This window comes from Ochotona princeps, chromosome X, assembly GCF_030435755.1.
Source record: "Ochotona princeps isolate mOchPri1 chromosome X, mOchPri1.hap1, whole genome shotgun sequence".
Classification (NCBI taxonomy): Eukaryota; Metazoa; Chordata; class Mammalia; order Lagomorpha; family Ochotonidae; genus Ochotona; species Ochotona princeps.
Genome location: NC_080865.1, coordinates 37,523,091 through 37,545,740, shown reverse-complemented (window position 1 = coordinate 37,545,740; position 22,650 = coordinate 37,523,091). Strand labels below are relative to the sequence as shown.

Genomic DNA, 22,650 nt, shown 5'->3' with positions numbered 1-22,650 from the left:
TGATTATGTTGCACCACCAATTCTGTCACATGAGTTTCAACTTTTCCCTCCTTTTTCTTACCCCATTAATCTATTTAGTAAACTTTCTTACTCATAAATTAATTCCAGTGCAGTGCACAATTCGTAAGTTCAACTAGAAGTTATTTGAAACTACAGCTATCTTACTGTGGAAACTTAGTAATTTAATACTTTCTTTAGATTTTTAAAAACTCTTGCTATACACTATACAAAGCTTTAAAATTCAAATATTTAGATAATTTTTTCTACATTAGAATTTAGAAATGTATATATTTGATGCAAAGGGACACTTAACATTGCTAAATGTTTCATTCTATTGCTGTTATTGGGAAATCTGTGAAAGTTTAAAAACATATAGCTGCTCAAGCACCTGCTCTGTTGGTGCTCTGAGTCTGCAGCTGTGAGAAAAAAACAATGTTCTGTAGAAATACTTTTCTCTAAATCTATATCAGTAGTTATACTCATATAAATGTGTGTGGTTAACATGGCATTATTGGGGTGAGTAGGTAAAGCTGCCACCTACAATAGTAGCATCCCATATGGGCCCCAGTTCATGTCTTAACTATTCCACTTCCAATCCAGCCCCCTACTAGTGGCCTGGAAAAGCAGTTAAAGATGCCCAGGTGTTTGGGCCCTTGCACCCACGTGGGAGACCCAGAAAAAACTCGTAGCTCCTGGCTCCTGGCTTTGGCCTGGCCCAGCACTGGCTGTTTGAGCCATCCAAGAAATGAATGAGCAGATGGCAGAACTCTTTTCTCTTTGTCTCTCTCTCTCTTTCTCTCTCTCTGTAACTCTGACTTTCAAGATATATAAATAAACAGTTTTTAAATAAAATAAAACTGCAATGCTATGAAAATAATTACAGAATATAGAATCCTATGGAACACAAGAACTAAAAAACTCAGAATAAAGCTACAGCCTTTGAGTGGGAGAAGAGGCACTGAAATGATTTTTATAAACATGTTCAAAATAATCACAAAACACTAAGAAAAATTATTTATGATGTAACAAATGTCCATTTACTAATGTTGCTTTGAGGTAGATAATCTTCCTTAGAAAGCACAAAGACTGAAAACAAATTAAAAAAAAATATAATTGTCACGTATAGCTACCAAGGCTCATTAGTGGAGACCCTGGCTTTTTTCCTTTTTTTAAAAGCAATTTAGGGGCTAGAATTGTAATGCAGTGGGTTAAGCCACGGCTGTGATGCTGGCATCCTGTATTAAGCTGCCGGTGTAAGTCCATATTTCTGTACTTCGGATCCAGCTCTCTGCCTGAGAAGGGTGTATAAGATGGCTCGGGCACTTGAGCCCCTGCCAACCACAAAGGTGACCAGGATGCTGTTACTGGTTCTTATTTCAGCCTGGCCTAGACTTTGTTGCTGGGACTATATGGGGGGTGAACAGCAGATGAAACATGTCTGTCAGTCACCTTCTCTTTGTGTCACTCTGCCTTTCAAATAAAATAAAATAAATGAATCTTTAACATATATAATAAGGGAAGTTTAATTATACTCTCGTATCGGGGTATATCATGTAAGTACATAAATTATTATTTCTTTTTCTTTTAGATCTTGCAAATCTGATGATTCATTCCACAGTGGCTCCAATGGCTGAAGCCGATCCGATCTGAAGCCAGGAGACAATAGTTTCTTAAGCATCTCCCACAATGGTGCAAGGTTCCAGAACATTGGGCCGTCCTCCACTGCTTTTCCAGGCCACAAGCAGGGAGCTGGATGGAAAATGGGGCCGCCAGGATTAGAACCAGAGCCCATATGGGATCCCAGCGTGTGCAAGGCAAGGAGTTGAGTCAACTAGGCTAATGCACCAGGCTCCAGAAATTATTTTAAAGATATTTTGAATGAGGTAACATAAATCAGTATTAGTATATGGATTTTTAAAAAAATTTTACTTCTTTTTATTATTATCATGTTATGATACAGTTCCATAGGTCCTGGGATTTCCCTTATCCTCTCCCCAATTCCCTCCCCCCTCACTAAGTTCCCCTACATTACTACCATAGTATAGTTTTTTTTTTTAATTATTTATTATTTAACTTCATTAATTACATTGTATTATGTGACACAATTACATAGATACTTGGGTTCTCCCCACCCCTCCCCAAACCCTCCCACCATGGTGGATTCCTCCACCTAGTTGCATAACCACAGCTCTAGTTCAGTTGAGATTCCCCCATTGCAAGCGTATACCAAACATAGAGTCCAGCATCTTATTGTCCAGTCAAGTTCAACAGCTTCTTAGGTATACCCTCTCTGGTCTGAAGACAGAGCCAGCAGAGTATCATCCCAGTCAATTGAAAGCTCCAACATACCATCAGCAAAAATTTGCATCATTATGGAATTAATTGACATAGTAATGAGTAACCAATATGTTAAAAGTAAATGCGAGTTCCCAGTCACCTTCTGTGACCACCTCACCTATACTTCAATTTTAGTTTATACACAACATATAACATTCAAAACATAACATGTTATACATAACATCATATCATCTTAAATTAAGGCAAACATGTGGTATTTAACCTTTTGGGATTGGCTCATTTCCCTTAGCATTATGGTTTCCAGTTTGGCCCATTTGGCCACAAAGAACTGCATTTTGTTTTTTTTAATAGCTGAGTGGTATTCCATGGAGTAGATGAACCATAGCTTTCTTATCCAATCCTCTGTTGATGGGCATTTTGGTTGCTTCCATGTTTTTGCAATTACTGATTGTGCTGCTATGAGCATAGGAGTGCATGTTGGTTTCTCATAAAACAAGTGTTCTGGATATATTCCTAGGAGTGCTATTGCTGGATCATACGGTATGTTGTATTTGAGTTGTTTGAATATTCTCCATACTGATTTCCTTAGAGGCTGTACCAGCCTGCAGCCCCACCAGCAGTGGAGTAGGGTTCCCTTTTCCCCGCAACCTCGCCAACAAGTGTTGTTGGTGCTTTTATTCATGTGGGCCAGTCTTACTGGCATTAGGTGGTACCTCATTGATGTTTTAATTTGGATTTCCCTTATTGCCAGGGAACTTGAGCATTTTTTCATATGTTTATTTGCCATTTGGGTTTGTTCCTTTGTGAAGTGTTTGCCCATTTCCCGTGCCCATTTCTTGAGTGGCTTGTTTGTTTTGACATTTTGGTTGTTTTGTAGCTCTTTGTATAATCTGGAGATCAGCCCTCTATCACCTATGTCGTGTGCGAAGATCTTCTCCCATTCTGTGGGTTGCCTTTTTACTTTGTTGATTGTTTACTATAGTATAGTTTTTCATACACAATCTTATGTCCATCATGTGGGCATTGACAATGGCACAAAGTCCAGCATCCCATTGTCAAGATATAGTAGTTTCACTGGTAATTCATCTATGTCTGGAAGTAAAGAGGCATACTGCATTGTATCCTCACATCAGCGTATGATAGTCTCCATTACACAGTTACTATACATCCCCTTAAATCAAAAGCCACAAAACAAAATCCACAACAGGAAGGAAAAGGAAATTAACAACACCATGAAGTTAAGTAACATGCTACTGGATGACTAATGTGTCACTGAAGAAATGAAAAAGAAAATCAGGAACCTTCTTGAAGAAAATGATGCTACTGTATGATCACTGAAAAACTGAATCAGAAGAAAGTGTTTTGAAGAGATGAGACTAACAAAAAAAATCAAAATCCATGAGATATAGTTTCCGCTGATCTTTGTTAGTGAGCTATGTCTCCTGTAGGCAATAAATAGATGGGTTTTGTTTTTCAATCCAGTCTACTAATCTATGATGTTTGATTGATGATTTTAAGCCATTTACATTCAGGGTTAATATGAATGGGTGGTAATTTGGTTCTGTCATTTTAGCAATGGGTTGTTCATTGATTTAGTCTTCTGTTGTTATTTTACTGGGATGTTCTTGGCATTTCCCTTTCTTTTTGATGGGTGCTATTCCTTTTCTCTGTCAAGACAGCATCGTTAAGTATCCTTTATAGGGCAGGTCTGGAAGAGGCATACTCTTTTAACTTTTCTTTACTGTGGAAGAATTTTTTTTTCATTTTTAAAGAAAAAGGAAAGTTTTGCTGGGTACGTTATCCTGGAAGGACAATTTTTTGCTTTCAGAACCTGGAATATGTTACTCCATTCTCTTTTGGCCTATAGAGTTTCCTGTGAGAAGTCTCGTGTGAGTTTAATTGACATTCCTTTCTATGTGAGTTGATTTTTTTCCACATGCACATTTAAGGATCTTTTCCTTAGGTTCGATTGAAGAGAGCTTATCATGTGTGGTGGTGAAGATGGCTTTTGGTCAAGCCTGTTGGGAGTTCTGTGCCCCTCCTGAATGTTGTTTCCCAATTCTTTCTCTAGATTAGGAAAATTTTCCCTTCTTATTTCATTAAATATACATTTGTAAACCTAGCTTCTTTTTGTGCACCTTCTGGGACTCCAATAACTCTTAGATTTGGTCCTTTAATAGTGTCTTTCAAATCTTGAATACATTTTTTGGCCTGATCCAGCTCTGCTTCCAGCATTTTGTTTGTTTCCCCCTGATGATAGGAAGTATGTTTTAATTGTGAGATTATTTTTTCTGCCTCCTTCATTCTATTTTGGAGACTCTCCACTGTACTTTTCATTTGTCCCATTGTATTCTTGATTTCTGATATATCAGATTTCATTTGATTTGTTTCCTGTGTTATATGTTCCTTAAATTCTTGAACTCTTTTTTTAAATTTTATTTTATTTTCATTACAAAGTCAGATATAGAGAGAGGAGGAGAGACAGAGAGGAAGATCTTCCATCCGATGATTCACTCCCCAAGTGACTGCAATGGCCATTGCTGTGCCAATCCGAAGCCAGGAACCAGGAACCTCTTCCGGGTCTCCCACACAGGTGCAGAGTCCCAAAGCCTTGGGCCATCCTCCACTGCTTTCCCAGGTCACAAGCAGGGAGCTGGATGGGAAATGGAGCTGCTGGGATTAGAACCGGTGCCCATATGGGATCCTGGCACTTTCAAGGCGAGGACTTTAGCCACTAGGCCACTCCGCCGGGGCCCAAATTCTTGAACTCTTATATTACCTGCTTCTTGCTGTTGATAAGAAGTTTTACAACAAGTGTTTTGAATTCTGTATCACCCCATTTTCTCGATATCTTCTTCAGTTGACTCTGAGGTTGGCTAAAGGCTTTGCTCCTTTGCAGGTGAGTCTTCAGTAATATTCATTATGCCTCTGTCTCTTCTTTTGCTCTTGGTCATTGTACTTCTGGTTAGCAGAGTCTTCTCCTTGGGGCAGGTTTCTAAGCTGTGTCACCCGCAGGTCTACAGTTCAATTTTACTTATTGCAGTTGGTACACGGCTCTTTGTTTGCAGTCACTTGTGCCACTCCCTCCAGTGAGTTCTAATTCTTAGTTCTTATGTAAGATTTCCACCATGGTCTCTGTAGCCCCAGCTCGTGGCTCACCAGTCTCCACCTCCTGTGATACCGTGCTGAGACTGCACCGTTGTCTGCACAACCTTTCTCCTACTTCCTGGTTGGAGCAGGTCCCAGGATTAGGGAGGCACCAGGTGTCTCATATAGCTAGGTTATTGGTGGTGCTATCTTGCCAGAAGCTGTTGGCTGTTAGGTCTGAGGGCCACACGGACCTATTTTGACCCATACAATGCCATGTCGGTATTATTTTCCTCTGTGACCAGTGCACTGCACTGAGCTCAGTGAGTTCTTGTCGAGCTCAGTGCATGCACAGCTTACTGTTGTCCCTGCAGTCTTAAATTCTTTGCTACATGTCGGCAACGCCCGCATTGCCGTGTACCCAAGCCGAGCTGAGGGACTAGGGTTAGAAAACAGACAACACACAGTGGGTCATTCTTGTAAAGAGAATGCCGTTTATTTGAAGTTGACCTGCCTCTTTCATAGTCTGCCTAGTTCCTCCCAGTATTTTCCCAATGCTCAAGCAACTCCTAAGCTCCCCCGTGGGCATCTTAAAAAAGGGGAAGCCGGGAAGAGGGAACTTGCGGTCAAGCCAGGGGCTAAATGTACCAGGCCAAGATTGCCCATCCTGTTACCCCTTGAGAAACAAGCTAAGCTGTGGTGTTAACCATGCAGCTACACTATAAGAAATGGTGCCTCATGTGCCACAACTAGAGTTCTTGATCTGCTGGCCGTCAGATCTGAGGGCTACCCGGACCTGTCTTGGGTGGAACTTGTAGGATACCACGTCGCTGCAGTTCACTGAGCCAGAACTGAGTTCACTCCCAGCTCTGTGCATGTGCAGTCCTGCTCTTGCTTCCTTAAACAAAATGGTGACGACACGGCTTTAGGGGGTGGACTGGGCTGTGAAACCCACTGTGTTCCTGCATCACCAGTCTGGGACCTGCTGCTCTGTCTCCGCTCCTAGTCAAATCAAAGAAACCAGCAGGACAGGCAGTTCTTTTTCTGGGTTCACCTCTGGAGCTCCTGGTAAACATTTCTTCCCACCTTGTTGCTCATGGAGTTCTGGCTGCCGGTGGAGTTCAGGTTGCCATTTGCTTAATGCTGCTGGAATATGAGCCACTGCAATGCCACACCATTGTGTGCAGTGCTCTCCTGTGTCTGTCAATCTCCAGGTACCACTTTTCTGTTGTTCTATCCTCTTGTGTTTCTTGGAATTTGCCCTCTTGCTTCACATTGGCTAATATTTCTGTCTGTTTAAACCTGTCCTTACCCTATTCTGCCATCCGGATTCTCCAGTACACGGATTTATTATACCTCCTGAAAATCTTCCAGGGCTAGAGCTATGGTTTAGCCAGCTAATAGTCTACCTGCAACCCCAGCATCCCATATGGGTGCCAGTTGATATCCTGGCTGCTCCACTTCTCATCCAGCTCTCTGCTCATAGCCTGGGAAATTAGTGAAGGATGGCACAAATGTTTGTGTCCCTGAATCCAAATGGCAGACCAGGAGGAGACTCCTGGCTCCTGGCTTCAGCTCAGCTCAGCTCCAGCAGTTGTGGCTATTTGTGTAATGGAAACCACCTTATGGGAGCTCCCTCTCTCTCTCTGTCTTTTCTTTCTCTGGAAATCTGCCTGTGAAATAGAAATAAATCTTTTCTGAAAAAGAAAATTTTTCTATACATAGTGGGAGTCTGGAGGTGAATTTTACAGCTTGAAATATCTTCTGATGTACAAAAGGAGCCTTATCAAAAAGAGAAAAGTGACATTTTCTGTGTTCAGATTACAGTTTTTGGCATAACAGATTTTTGATGTTACATTAAGTAAGTCAAGCTCTATAGTTTGTGGCACATAAAATCTGATAAAAGTTACATATAACAACAATATCAGTAAATTTTTGGTAAATGGATTACTGATATTCTAACATTCAGTCTGATTATCCAAGAGAAAATAATTTCTACTCTTCTTTTGTTGTGTATCCTTCATTAAATTTACTTATTCATGGTCTATAATTGTTTGGATGCCTTTTGAATGTGATTTGAAGCTGAGACGAAAGTTTATTCATGCCAGTTAAAAAATGTATGAGAACAAGCAATGACATTTTTAGACGGAGCACCATCAAAAACTGTGACTCGATCTGCTACATAGATGGCCATGATGCAATCATTTCCAAAACCAAGGCCTTCTTTGCATGGAGTACGAAATGCCTGACAACACAAGCTACCGGCTGTCTTTGCCTGGAATCCAAATATGCAGATGTTCCATCAATGAAATAGCCATCAACGATTTTCCTAAAGGGCTGGTGCTGCTCACTGCGATTCACCCTGGAAAATGTCTGTACCTATTGATCAATGATGTTTTCAAATTGCAGATGCTTTATTACATGATTCAAAAATTGGAAATCATCCCTTATCTTCTCATGTAATAACCAGTGAACATTTCCAGTTGATTTGGGAATGATTTTATGCAGTTTGTGACATTTAGAACTGGAACTTCTGCTTCATCAAGTTGAAGCCTTCCAGCAAGCATCCAGATAAATGTCACTTTGCCTGTTCCGTTTCCCCCATCATCACCATGATTTCAGATTTCTGTAAACTCTCCAACTACGATTACGAGCTTAACCTCACCCATCTTTTTATTCATCCTTGGATAATTATAAATATGCATCCTTGTAATTTTTTAGTTTTCTCTTTCAGACACTTTAAAAACAAGCAATGCAAATCTGAATCTCAAGTTCTCTGTTTAATATCCCCAACCAAGAAAATGTTGATACCTTCTCTAACACTTGAAAGGCCAATGACAACATGACAAACAATTGGTATTACCTGGTAAACAGCAGATAAAGCATGGGCATACTATAACACATTTAGATCACATTCTACATGATAGTATAGCTATCTGAAGTAATTAGAATTAAGTAAATAAAGTAAATAGGCTAAATGAAATGAAGGAATGTTCTATGCTGACAAGAAAGGGAAAGAGGCTAGTGTTGTGGTATTGTAGACTAAGTGGCTGCCTGTGACACTGATATCCCACATGAGCACTGGTTCAAGTTCTGGAAGCTCGGCTTCTGATCAGTGCTCTGCTGATGTGACTGGGAAAGAAGTGGAAGATGGTTGAAAGGTTTGGGTCCCTATTAGACTTGGTGGGAGATCTGGATGGAATTCTGGGTTCCTAACTTCATCCTTGTGCAGCCTTGGCCCTTGTAGTCATATGAGGGCATGAATAAGTGGATGGGGAATCTCTTTCTGTTACTCTGCCTTCAAACAAATAAAATCAAAAACATAATTTTTCAAAGCTGGTTCTTGCTCAAACACTATAATAAGAGGCCTTCTTACCATATTCTTCACACTTATCACTTTCATAACAAATGCTATGTATTTCCCTTGAGTAATTTTTCAAAGATTAAGAACTTATATACATGTTTAAAAATAACAAGATTTGAGGATGCACAAAGGTGGACAATGGGTAGACATTGTGAAGACACAGACAAGGGGCAGAGATACATATACCATACTTATGTACACTTTGATATTTCACCCCAAGCCTCATTCACCTTTCTCATCATGTGAATAAAAATCTAGATGTTTTAGAGTGCCTCTGAGGGGAAACACTTATTATTTTTTTTCATTTTAGGTTACATATTTTAAATTACATTATAGTCAACAGTTTGATGCTTCACTAAATAAAGAATTCAACAACTAAAAAGGACACCATTCTTCCAGAACACAGGTAAGTGTTATGAAAAACAATAAAATTAAAAATATGTCTATTTCACCCATATATGGTGAATTTTAAGATAGTCATAGATCATGAAAACTGTAGTAGCATATTGTTCTTACTTTGTTTGGCAAAGGTTTAAAACAGGGGTGAGTACTGCAGTGTAGCAGGTAAAATAGCCTCTGGCAGCTCTGGATTCCCATGTAGGCACCAGTTTGAGTCCTGGCTTTTCTACTTTGGATTTAGCAACCGTTAATGTGTCTGGAAAAATAGTGGAGGATGGCCCAAGTGTTTGGGCCCCTGCATGCCTGTGGGAGACCTAGTTGAGGCTCCTATCTCCTGGTTTTAGACTATCACATTGCCGGCCGTTGGGGCTATTTGGAGAGTAGGCCAGTGGGTAGAGGATTCCTCTCTCTTTCTCTCTATCACTTTCTATTTCTCCTTCTCTTAGTAACTCTACCTTTCAAACAAATAAGTATATCTTTAAAATAAAGTTTGAAAGAACACTTTATTTGTGGCAAAACTGACACACACAAGCATTTTTATTTTCCTTTTAGTTCCTACATGTAAGGAGGAACATGCAGTATTTGTCTTTCTGTGTCCAGATTATTTCACACAATGTGATGTCATCTAGTTGCCACCATTTTGATTTAAATGATGGAATTTCATTCTTTTTGTAGCTGAATATTATTACATTGTGATTACATTGTGTGGTTATATGCATGTGTGTGTGTGTGTATATATATGTATATATATATGTATATATATATATAATTTTTTTGTCAATTCATTTGATGATGGACACCTTAGTTGATTCCAAATTCTGATTATTGTGAACGGTGCTGTTATAAACATGGCAGTGCAAGTATCTCAGTCATTGTGTTCATATCTTTCGGGTATATACTCACTAGTGTTTCTAAGTGATTGTTTTTTGTTTGCTTGTTTGTTTAAGATCCATAGTGTTTTCCACAGTGGCTATGAAAGGAGTCAGTTAAAGCAAAAATGGAAAAAAAAAAAAGAGTGTCAGTGGTATTTTGATTAGGATTGCACTGAAACTGTAGCTTGCTTTATGTAATATAGACTTTTTAAGACATTTGGATTATATTAATTTTTCTAATCAATGAACAAAATATATTTTCACTTTTTGTATCATTATTATTTTCATCAACGTTTTATAATTTTTATTATGAAGATCTTTTACTTGATTGCTTCATGGCTATTTGGAATGGGAATTTTTTCTTGATTTCTCTTTTGGTAAGTTCATAATTAATGTATTAAGAAGCTACTTTTTATACACCTACTTTATAACCTGCAATTTTACTGAATTGGTTTATCAATTCTAACTGGTTTTTTGTGAAGTATTCAGATTTTCTCTTGCACAACATTGTGTCATTTTGTAACATAAATATTTTCACTTCTTCCTTTCAAAATGTGATACCTTTGATGTCTGTTCCTCCCTAACTGCTCTTGCTAATGCTTCCAATACTATACTGAATAAGAATGGTGAAAGCAGACATTTTTGTTTTGTTCCTGATCTGAGCAGAAATGCTTTCAGCCACTGATTTGTGAAGGGTATTTACTGTGAATGGATGTTTAATTTATTTATTTGCAAATGTTTAGCTGCCCTTTATCTTGGGGATGAATCCTACCTTATTATGTTGCATGATCTTTTTAATGTGGTGCTAGATTCAGTTTTTAGCAGTTTACTTAAAATACCATTAGCTCCAACTAATTCCAAAATTTAAAAGGATTTGCGCAATATCGATGTTATTTCTTTCCCCAACTTGCTTAGTAAATTGACAATTGATAAGGTACTAAAGGGACTTTTGTTAAGACAATTATCACCACTAAAACAAAGTTTCAGAAACCATATTATTTTGCTCTGGGATGTAACCATTATTGCACTTGTATAAACATTTCTCATTGTCATGTTTGAAAATTCCAATTCCTACTTATTTGTTTGCCATAATTGTAAAAATTGAGGCCACCCAACTTTTCTGGAGAAAATGAGTCCCTGCTGGGATCAGTTCTTACCTTCACTTCTCTGTCTCACAGCATACTCCCACAATTGTTGGCCAAAATGATAGTGACCAGTTATTTTTTACATAACACCAGACCATGTGTACATCTTATTTTGAGAATTATCTAATCACATAACTTGCCCATTTTTAAATCCAGAGGGTTTCTTTATTTTCTTATTATTGAGTTGTTTACAGATTTTTTAAAATAATTTTACTACCTTGAGTAGTATCCCTCTTCTGTTGCATTATTTTCAAGCTATTTATACTGTTCCATAGGACATCTCATCACTCTATTAATTGTATACATGTCAATGCAGAAGCTTTAGAGTTTGATGTAATTCATTTGTCTATTTTTGCTTTTATCTGCTTAGCTTTTGATATCATGTTTAAAGATTTCTTTATTTTTATTGCAAAGTCAGATATACAGAGAGGAGGAGAGACAGAGAAAAAGATCTTCCATCCATCGATTCACTCCCCAAGTGAGCCGCAACAGCCGGTGCTGTGCCAATCTGGAGCCAGGAGCCAGGAGCCAGGAACTTCCCCCAGGTCTCCCACACGGGTACAGGGTCCCAAGGCTTCGGGCTCTCTTCTGCTGCTTTCCCAGGTCACAGGCATGGAGCTGGATGGGAAGTGGAACTGGCGAGATTAGAACCGGCACCCATGTGGGATTCTGGCATTTTCAAGGCTAGGACTTTAGCTGCTAGGCCACCACGCGGGGCCCAATATCATGTTTAAAAGATCATTGCCCCAACCAATGTCATAGAACTACGTGTTCTTGTAGTAATTTTGTAGTTTCGTATTTTAAATTTAGCAATTTAATTAACTTTATCTGATTTTATGTTCAGTGTGAAGTAAAGAACTAATATCATTGTTACGCATGTCAATATCCTGTATCCTAAACACCACACTGCACTTCTATTGACATTCAGCTGACCATACATGCATGAATTTAATTCTAGTCTCTTTATTCAGTTCAATTTGTCTATGATAGCAGTACTATACTGTTATCCTTGCTATGACTTGGTGACATATTTTGAAATCATTACCTGGATTCACATTAACTGTAAAGCTTTCAGGGTATTTTTTCCCAATATTTCCAAGAGTTGATTTGTGAAGTCATTTGTGGTTTTACATTAAGTAAGGTATTTGTTTCTTGTATTTCCTTGAAAATGTAATTAGATTATCATTGGATTTTCATTGGATTTTTCATAGGATTTTCATTGGACTTTGGATCTCATATGGATAGTTAGACATATTTAATTATTCCAATTCATGAACACAAGATATCTTTTCACTTATTTGTGTCTTCAATTACTTTCATCAATGTCATCATTATAGAGTACAAGTTTTTCACCTTTTTAAGCATTTTTCATGATATAGTTCCTTGGTCTCAGAAATTTCCCCTGCCACCCACTCCAACCCCTTCTCCTCACTTTTTTTCCCTTATATTGTAATAATAGTTTAGTCCCTAAAAAAGTTACAAGCACATCATTCTTCTATGTAAGTGCATCTGACATTGTAGGTATAGAGAATGGCATAAAGCCCAACATTCTAGAGTCAAGATACAGTTTAAGGTTTCATTGGGAGTCCTTCTTTATTCAGGAACAGAGCTACATACTGCATGTTTCACCTGCAGAAGGTGAAAAATAAGTCTTTCACCATGAATTCACTTTAAATTTTATTACAGTAAATAACAATAAAATAATATTTCATATGTTTTTCACACAGTTCAATGTCCTTGTAGAGAAACACTACAGATTTTGTGTTGTTTTGTATCCTGAAACATACTGAATACATCCATTCTGTTTCTTGGTAAAGGATAAAAAGACCTTGTAATATGCAAGCAAAGTCCTTAATAATATGCAAAAAATACGTCTTTCTTTCTTTCTCTTTCCTAACTGCTCTGGCAAGGATTTGAAATTGTGTGTTGAATAGAATCAGATGAAGTGAGCTTTTTTTCCCCTTATAGCAAAACTTTTCAACTTTTTTTCATTAAATATAATGTTAGCTGTGGGTCCGTCATATATGATCTTTGTGTTGCTATATATTCCTTTTATAAGTAATTTGCTAAAATTTTTGTCATGAAAAGAGATTGAATTTTCTCAAATTCTTTTTCCACAATTATTGGATATTGAAATGATCTTTTTAAAAAAATCATTCATCTGCTTGATGTGCTGTAACCCACTCACTCTTTTGCTTACGTTCAACCATCTTGACCTCTTTCAGCTGAATCACACTTGGTTGTGGGAAATGATCCCTTTAATTGGATGTCAAATTTTCTTTCTCGGTATATTATTAAAAATGCTTGCATCCAAAAAGATGTTTGCAGCAATTTTCATAAACAGCATTAGACTTTAATTTTATTTTCTTATGGTTTCTTTGCATTTGATATCTTAATGCTGGTCTAGTCTTATCAGATAATTGGAATTATTATCTTTACAATTTTTTCAAGAATTTTTCAAAATTTGTTACTAGTGCTTTAGATGCTTGTTTGAGTCCATCCATGAAGCTATCAGGTTGTTGTTTTTATTTTTATAATGTGTTCTTTTTCTTACTGCTTTAACCCCTTAAATATGATTGGTCTGTCCATGTTTTTTATTGATTTATGAACCAGTCTTGGTAGGCTGCATAGGCCTAGGAATTTAACCATTTTCTTGAAATCATCCAATCTGTCTGGCGCATAGTATCCTTTGTATTTAGGTACTATCAATTATAGTGTCTGTTTCCATGAGCTTTATTTATTTGGTTCCTTTCTCCTCATAGCTATTATAGGTAAAGTTTGGCAAAATTTATCTTTTGAAATGCTGACTCTGAGTTTTGTCAGTCTTCTGTCACTTTTCTAAGCTCTCATTTATTTGGCTTTGATGTTTATCATTTCCCTCCTGCTAACTTTTCATTATGCTTATTCTTGCTTTTTTTTTTAATTCCTGTGGATGTGATGTTAGACTCTTTATTAAGATCCTATACTCTCTGATATAGACTCCTCTTGCTCTAACCTTCCCTCTTGGGAACATTGTTGCTATATCCAACACATTTTGTTATGATGCATTTCCATTTTAATTTTTCTCAAGACGTATGTTTAATTTCCACTTTAATTTTGTCATGAATTTATCCTATATATCCATTGTATATACAATGGATACAAAAAAAGAAAATTGGAGCAGAAATGAATGTAATTAAAAACAGGAAATAGAAAACAATTCTTGTAATCTGTTTTTGATAAGATCAAAAATCAATAAGCTTCTAGAAAGACTAAGAAAAAAGAGGAAAGACATGAATTATTAATATCAAAAATTTTACCAGAGGATACACCGCTATATGGATTTTGTGGACATTAAAAGATATCAAAAGGGGCCTAGCGCAATAGCCTAGAGACTTAAGTTCTCACCTTGCATGCACTGGAATCCCATATGTGTGCCAGTTCGTTTTCTGGCTGCTCCACTTTCCATTCAACTCCCTACCTCTCCCTGGGAAAGCAGTAGAGGATGGCCCAAAGCCTTGGGTCCATGCACCCACATGGGAGACCAGGAAGAAACTCCCGGCTCCTTGCTTCGGATCAGCTTAGCTCTGGCTGTTATGGCCACTTGGGAAGTGAACCAACAGATGGAAGATCTTTGTCTTGCCTTCTCTCTGTATATCTGACTTTTTAATAAAAATAAATAAAATCTTCAACAAAAAAAGATAATAAAGAGCTGTAATGAATGACTCTGTATTTTCAAATTCAATAACAACGGATGAAATGGATCAATTCTTTGAATGAAACAGCCTGTCAAAATTCACACAGAGGAAATAGCCGATCGTAACTGACATACCTGTTAAAGAAATTGAGTCATAGTTAATCATGTTTCAAAACAAAAAGCACCAGCCCCAGATGTGTGAATTTATCAAATTTTAGGGGGGAAATTTTATCAGTTCTCTCTATGATCCTTTTCAAAAGAAAGAAACACAAGGAATACATCCCAACTCAATCTATAAAGCCAGAGTTACCCCAATACCCAAGCAAAATAATGACGTAACAATAATAATAATAATAACTACAACAGACTGTCTCTCTTGACCATCTCTCTGTCTCTCTTGTGTTTGGTAAACAAAAAACAAAACATTAACAAAAAAAAATAATCACAATGGAGACCTACAGATCTGTCTCTTGTTTTAACAGTGTTTGCCTGTCACAGGCCAGAAAAGTGAGATAATGAGTATAAAACACTTAATAATATGACCCATTGTCATGCCCCAATAAATGCAAGCTATTATGGTTTATTAATTAGAATGGTTGTTAATAATAAGTAGTAGAGGCAAAATACAAATCGAATCGTGCCAGATCCAAAAGCATCACCAGGTTCATGCCTCTCTTCCTTTCTTGATTCAGGCCTCACCTCTTAGAATCCTCTCAACAGTTCTGTTAAGTGAAAATTCAAATGAGAGAACTGAGTCCCTGAGACACTGATCACACTGCTAAGAAGGAAAGGAAACATAATTTGATCTCCAGAACTCTCTGACTCCAAGTTCTATGCTCCCTCTTGCTGAGGTCCATGCAGTGGATATGGATGACATGGAGGTGTAAAGAGGACAGCTCCCCTGTTGGCAAAGCCACGAGGCGTTTCCAGCTGTACCGCAAGGCCTGGAAGATGTCTCTCCAACAACCTTGACTCAGTTTCGCCCCCCCTTTGCATGGACACTCAACCACCCGTTAAAGAATTCTGCAATCTATCAGGGCATTGTTGTTTGCCCTTGTGAGATGGTTTTAACAACTGATGCGAGGTTGGGAGTTAATGTTTCTGATAATGTGTTGGTGAGTGGGCCTTTAACAATTTACACACAGGAATACAATGAAGTCCATGTCTTTTCTGGGCACCTTATTGTGTGCCTAACTATTAACCTGGAATCTGGCCCAGACATGTAGCATGCCTTCTGGGAAATGGCTTGATAAATATCTTAAAAATTATTGAAATCAATGGGAGTATGAGCTGAAATTGCTATGGTGATAAATATAGTTACTGTGACCTTAAAGGCTAGCCTGTCTTTGCAATTTCTTTGGAGCAGAGAAAATGTATCTGTTTCAGCCACTTTTATAATTTTTTGGCTGGAGGAATTAAAGGATGTTTTTATTACTATTATAGAAATATGTTTCTAATTATTGTTTGTTTATGGGGTTCTAAAGCCCATAGCTGTAGAGGGATTTAATGTTTAAAACATTTACTTTGGATCTTTATTTTTTTCTTAAGATATATTTTTCTTTTTAAAAAATATTTATTTGCTTTTATTGGAAAGTCAGATAAACAGAGAGGAGAGACAGAGAGGAAGGCTTTCCATCCATTGATTCACTCCCCAAGTGGCCACAAGAGCGGAAGCTGAACTCAATCTGACGCCAGAAGCTTCTTCCAGGTCTCCCATGTGGGTGCAAAGTCCCAAGACCTTGGGCCATCCTCTACTGCTTTCTCAGGCCACAAGCAGGGACCTGGATGGGAAGCGGGGCCGCCAGGACTAGAACCGGCATCCACATGGCATCCAGGCGCGTGCAAGGTGAAGACTTTAGCCTCTAGGCTACTGCGCCAGGCCCAGGATATAGTTTTCTTGTTAAGTTGTAGATAAGTTGTTAAAATAGAAATGTTTTTCTTTTAAGATATTTCTCCCATTTAAATAATAGGTAAGTTGTAGAAACAGAAATTTAGTAGGAATGTATTACGGATTAGTAGGTAACCGTATGTGCTTTGGCCTTGGAGTCCTGGCTGTCACCTACTGGCTACTACTGAAGAATGAATAATGGCTTGCTTTGAAGGAAATGATTATGATATTTTGCAGAATTATCTTTAAGAGCACCTACTATAACCATAAAGTAAAAAATAAAATAATCAAATATCTATGCATGCCTGCTTACTCTTGAAGTAAAAATAGAACAATTATATGGTTGTGCAGACGCTTGTGATGTGTCTGAGTAAATAAAAAAGACAGCTTCTTGAGCTGCTAATAGAGGGCACCAAGTGACCGTGTCCATGTCTCTTCCTCGCTGACCTCACACACCCTTCTCAAGCTCCAGACTTGGCTAGAGCTGGCCTCTGGCACCCTCTATCAAATCATGAAGGATACACTATACTTAGGGAAGGTTTGTAGGGGCATGTACTGGCCTCAAACATGTACTAGATAAGGAAACCCAAGGAAAGAGGAGGAGAATCGGGCTTAATCAATTTCATCGTATATGTAATGTGCTTTATATAAATGTTCTAACTTAATTGCCCCAAAACTCTTGTATGTTGTCTCCATTTGATGGGTCTGGAGCCTGTTTCCTTTTTCATATTTATTTATTTTTATTGGAAAGTCAGATTTACAGAGAGAAGGAGATATAGAGAGAAAGATCCTCTGTCCGATGGTTCACTCCCCAGGTAGCCACAACAGCCTGAGCTAAGCCAATCCAAAGCCAGGAGCCAGGAGATTCTTCCTTGTCTCTCACTGAGGTGCAAGTTCCCAAGGCTTTAGGTCATCCTCTACTGCTTTCCCAGGACACAAACAGGGCTCTAGAAGGGAAGTAGAGCAGCCAGGATAAGAACCGTCACCCATATGGGATCCCAGTGCATGCAAGGTGAGGACTTTAGCCACTAGGCTACCACGCTGGGCCCTTGAACATTTATCTTAAGGTTCCAACTGAATGTGTTGGAATTTGAACCTTCTGTTGCCTGAAAGTTCTTCATTGTTATACATTAAAGCAAACTAACTCTTTTTATATTATATATTTTATTTCCAAAATTAACAGATTCAAAATCTGCTTCTCCCCCTAAGTTTGATTCAATAATCTCCCACTTGCCCTCCCTCAAAGACAGTCAATGTTATTTTTCTTTTTGATAGTCTGTGTGTGCACAAAGTAAAATATATGTATGTATATATGTATGTATATGTATATATGTGTATATATATATATATATATATATATATATATTACACATGTACACACTAGCATAGTCAGGTTACTGTTGTGTTCTGAATTTTTTCCACTTAATATATTATTACAGTTCCATTTAGTGATAGACAGCCTCTGATATGACTCTGAATAACGCTTATCTACTGGCATCCAGAATTGTGTTTAACTCCCTTCTGGAGTGCATTTGGAGGGTGATGTCTGGACCCAGTGATCAGCTTTTAATAAACACACTGGCAAAATCCCTTTGGGGAAGATGTCACTTCTGAGTAGGCTACTGAAAGCTGAATTGCACCTTGTTAGAACTCTCTTGCAGTCACAGTTGTCTGGTTTTGATGCAGCAAGTTGCTATGTTGCAAAAGACTATGTTCTAAGGTCTCTGACCACCAGCCATGAGGAACAGAGTACCTTTAGTTCAACTATCTGCAAAGAAGTGAATTTTACTAACAATCACTTGAGTGAGATGGACAGTTAGGTCTTAAAATCACTGCAGCTGAGAATAATTTCAGTTAATGAAACCATTAACAAGCTAAGCTACACTCAAATTCCCAACCTATGCTAACTATGCACTAGAATAAACTTTGTGACAAGCCATAAAGTGCTGGAATAATTTGTTACACACAATGGAAAACTAAGACACTTTCACATAAGTGCATAAAATGATTCATCAATATTTAATGTTTCCTACTTAATTGGTCCTGTTTCTATTAATACTTCAGTTTTTTTCCAAGTGTTTGCTACGATAGCCAGCACTACACTTGAATAACCACATATGTACAGAGATCATTTTTAAATAAACCATCACATGTGTAAAACGTATTTCCATTTTTTTTCTTTTTATCATTATATTTATATAAGGTGAATAAGTTTCATGTATTTCACAATGCAGATTTTGGAGCATATTGATACTTCCCATCCTAGCCTCTCTCCTGCCCTCATTCTCACCCTATCTCCTCCTTCCTTTCTTTTTTTTATTTTTAAAAGATTTATTCCAATTTTATTTGTAAAGCATAGGCACAGAGAGAAGGAGAGACAGAGAAATAAAGATGTTCCATCAATTAATTCATTCCCCAAATAGCCACAGCAGCAGGAGCTTCCTCCAGGCCTCCCACATGGGCACAGGAGTACAAGGACTTGAGCCGTCCCCTACTGCTTTCCCAGGCCATAAGCAAGGAGCTGGAAGGAAAGTGAAGTAGCTGGGACAGGAACTATTACCCATATGGGATGGTGACACTTGCAGGTAGAAGCTTAGCCTTGTATGCCACAGCACCAGCCCCTCCTTCCTCATTTTAATTTTATTTTTTACACTGACATACTTTCAGTTCACTTCCTAATAACAGACTTAACTTTCCATTAGGTAAAGAATTCTACAAAAAGTCTGGATAGCAAAATGTTGTTCTTCAAGAGTATAGACAAAGGCTATTAACAATGATTAAATCTCAAAATGTCAATTTCACTCATATAGACAATACTTTTCACAGAAGAGTGATTTCTTAGAAACTACTTAAGTTAAAGTAGATGCGTTTTTAATTTTGTCAGATGTTGTCAATATCCTCTAGATAAATGTGCACACTATCACATTTCATATCACAAGTGTGTGAAATGAACTACATTTCTTAAGCTGTTACTGCACAAGCTACAATATTAGATGTCAGATGAGCAGAGTCCCTGCAGAGGGTGTGCTCTTAAAGTGGCTCCTAACTCAGTAATGGGCTTTCAAGAAATATATCTTAGAGGAGTTGCCATGTAAGCTAAACCCTGACTGATTAGGAACCAGTCATGCAAAAGGAGGAAGAAAAGGCAGACCAGGCATAGCAAATTGCTTAAGCAAAAGCATCAAAGCATGATGTGGACGACCTTCAAGTGCTACTGTATTTTTAGAGAACAAACATTGAGGTGAGGAGTATTGGGGTGAGAAACAGGAGCTACCTTTTTCAATATCCATCTGGTAAATCTTCACTGTTCAGCAGCTGTTGGACTGTGATACAGAACATCATAACTCAAGGTAAAAATCATATTGTTATTGTGGAAGAAGCAAAGTGTGGAACTAACTGAGGCTAGAACTGGGTTTTTGCAGGTGCTGTTCAGCTCTGCTACCAGGATTCCCTTTGCTAGCCGGTGTCAATGAATTCTACCAAGGTGCTAAAGTAATGGCTCTTAAATTCGCTGCTAGAGGAAAAAAGATCACTTGATGACAGACTGTTTCTGTTTTGACTTTGCCCCTTGCCCAATGGAATGTTTTTCTTGTGAAGCCCCAGACTCTTCTTTTTTCCCCAGCCTGTACCATGATGGATTTCTTTCTACCTTCACTTTTGTTGTAAGTGCGCTTTAATTTTCATGTATATTAACTTTTATTTGAGAGAGAGAGAGAGAAAGAGAGAAAGAGAGAGAGAGAAATTGCATCCATTGTTTTAATTATCCAAGTGCTCACAACAACTAGGGCTTGGCCAGGCCAAATTTGGGAACCCAGAACCCAATTCAGTCTTTCATATACGAGATATAGAAACTGAGGTACTTTAACCACCACTTGCCACCTTCCAGAACACACATTAGCAGAAAGTTGGATTGGAAGCAGAGCCAGAATTAAAACCAGGCACTATGGTAGAGATTTGTGAGCATTCCACGTGCAATCTTAACCACTGACCCAAATGCTCTCCTCTCTTTCTTGTTTTAAGTCAACAGAACTCTTTCTTTCTTCAAACAAAATCTTACACAAAACCCCAGTAATTGAATCGGATGCTTTTCTGGTTGGGAATGGTGTATGTGTGTGTGTGAGGGGAAGGGGATCTTATCCACTCACCACACCCATTTGAAAGCTCCAGAAATTTCCCTGTAGAATTTGAAATTTGCTTCTTTGGGATTCCCCCTTGGCACCAAGGTATTAATAACCCGAAGCCCTTGGAACTTGAAATCCTCACTCCTGTATCTGCTCCCAAGTTGGTACCTGTGGTTCTCTGCTGCCATCTCGCTCTGTCTCAGCCACACTACCAATGAGTGAGTACGGTGCCTCTCCCAGGTCTGTAAACAAGGCTCTCTCCATTCTCTTTTGCTAAGCTAACAGTCTCCCACTCTTTCTCAGGGGTCCACACAACCTTTGTCTTTTTTTAAAAAAACTCCCAAAACACAATTGTCTAAGCCTACCTGGAACTGCAAAAAGCTTTGAACAGGGCTTTGGGAAGGTCCCACCTTATATTTGATCTAGGCCTCTGTTTTCTGAACTGTTTCTGGAGGTGGTAAAGTAAATGTTCTATAAGATCCTTGCAATTCATGTCTTCTATTTTCAGATTCATCAATGTGATTCCATTGTTTCAGATAGTTTCCCATGCAGGGCAGACCAAGAGCCCTTGGAAACGAATCCCTGTCAATACATAAAAATGAGCATGATTTACCTGAGTTCACAGATGATCTCTCTGCTTCTACGTTTCCTTATTTTATTTTATTTTAAAAATTTATTTTATTTTTATTGGAAATTCAGATATATGGAGAGGAGAGACAGACAGGGAGATCTTCCATCCGATGGTTCACTCCCCAAGTGGCCTCAACAGCTGGAGCTGCGCCGATCTGGAGCCAGGAGCTAGCAGACTCCCATGCTGGTGCAGGACTCCCATTCTGGGACTCCCATGCAGGTGCAGGGTCACACGGTTATGGGCTGTCCTCAACTGCTTTCCCAGGCCACAAGCAGGGAGCTAGATGGGAAGTGGGACTGCCAGGATTAGAACTGGTGCCCATATGCGATCCCGTTGCTTCCAAGGAGAGGACTTTAGGTTACCATGCCAGGCCCAGTTTCCTCATTTTAAATTGGAGATAATAATAGTACCCATTTCATAGGGACGTTATGATTAAAATGTACACAACAGCTCAGTTAGGTAGGTTCTACTATTATTATTACAGTTTCATAGCTGAGAAAACCAATGACCCAGAGAAAACCTAGCACATAGCTAAACAAATCATTGTGGACATTGAAATTAAAATCTAGGGCCCGGCGGCGTGGCCTAGCGGCTAAAGTCCTCGCCTTGAACGCCCCGGGATCCCATATGGGCGCCGGTTCTAATCCCGGCAGCTCCACTTCCCATCCAGCTCCCTGCTTGTGGCCTGGGAAAGCAGTCGAGGACGGCCCAAAGCATTGGGACACTGCACCCGCGTGGGAGACCTGGATGAGGTTCCTGGTTCCCGGCTTCCAATTGGCGCGCACCGGCCCGTTGTGGCTCAGTTGGGGAGTGAATGATGGGACGGAAGATCTTCCTCTCTATCTCTCCTCCTCTCTGTATATCTGACTTTGTAATAAAATAAAATAAATCTTTAAAAAAAAAGAAATTAAAATCTAATTTAAAAAATGTTGTCTCATGACTGCTATCCTATGCTACTTTTAATCTTTCATGTAAGGATCTGGAACAGCATGTTTAAAGTATTTATTCTTGCTTTAAAGAATAGGAACAAAAAAATGACACAATTTTCCACTATGAGCATGGGTGTAGACATTAGCTCCACACGTTTGACATCTCTAATTTTATCCAAAATTTCTAGATTCAACTGACATAGGGGGATATTTATGTAAAACCAAGTCTTTTGTCATTAT

General features: G+C 38.5%; 1 pseudogene; it reads right to left on the bottom strand.

Moving 5' to 3' along the window:
- Positions 1-7,343: 7,343 nt before the first annotated feature.
- On the bottom strand, positions 7,344-21,114 carry LOC118760576 (ATP-binding cassette sub-family E member 1-like; annotated as a pseudogene).
- Between the last annotated feature and the right edge of the window lie 1,536 nt (positions 21,115-22,650).